The 640-nt window shown below is 38.1% G+C and overlaps 1 long non-coding RNA gene across 1 annotated transcript; it reads left to right on the top strand.

Annotated features, from left to right (window-relative positions):
• On the top strand, positions 34 to 402 carry LOC104793791. The gene is made up of 2 exons (XR_769409.2): positions 34 to 199; positions 338 to 402. It is a non-coding gene; the product is annotated as an uncharacterized LOC104793791 (long non-coding RNA).

The following is a 640-nucleotide window of genomic DNA, read 5'->3' as shown; positions in this document are numbered from 1 at the left end:
TCAATTGTTTGTTCAAGACTCATGTTTTATTAACAATAGCGGAAATATTTGCAGAGGGCTTTCTGGGTGACACCCTCAGCAAATTCAGTATATGGGGACTCTATATAACATTTGTACTAGCCGTCGGGCGATTCATTAGGCTTCAATGCTCTGACCTGCGTATGAGAATACCTTACGAGAACTTGCCTTCGTGTGACAGGTAACATCTGTAAACATTTGTTCAGGAGTTTAGCTTTTCAATGATACTCTCAATCTCTAAGAAATTAAGACCACTCACTGTTGATTGTAGATTACTCTCAATCTCTAAGAAATTAAGACCACTCACTGTTGATTGTAGATTAATAGCCATATGCGAGGATTTATATGCGGCAAGAGCAGAGGGTGAGCTTGGAGTAGAAGAAGTTCTATACTGGACGCTTGTGAAGATATATAGATCCCCGCACATGCTGCTTGAGTATACAAAGCTAGACTACGATGCTTAGGTCCAACAAGTCTCTAACAGTATAGAAACACTTTGTTATATTTGTACATACTGAGAGAATGGTTCTGAGGGATTTTTTGTTTCTTCTTCTTCTCATCATCTTTTAGTTGATTGTTGTATTGTAAGAGCGATTCATGTAGGTATGACATAATGAAAAGA

Source organism: Camelina sativa, chromosome 6 (genome assembly GCF_000633955.1).
Source record: "Camelina sativa cultivar DH55 chromosome 6, Cs, whole genome shotgun sequence".
NCBI lineage: Eukaryota > Viridiplantae > Streptophyta > Magnoliopsida > Brassicales > Brassicaceae > Camelina > Camelina sativa.
The sequence above is the reverse complement of the archived record's forward strand: the minus strand, read 5'-3'. Positions and strand labels throughout refer to the sequence as shown.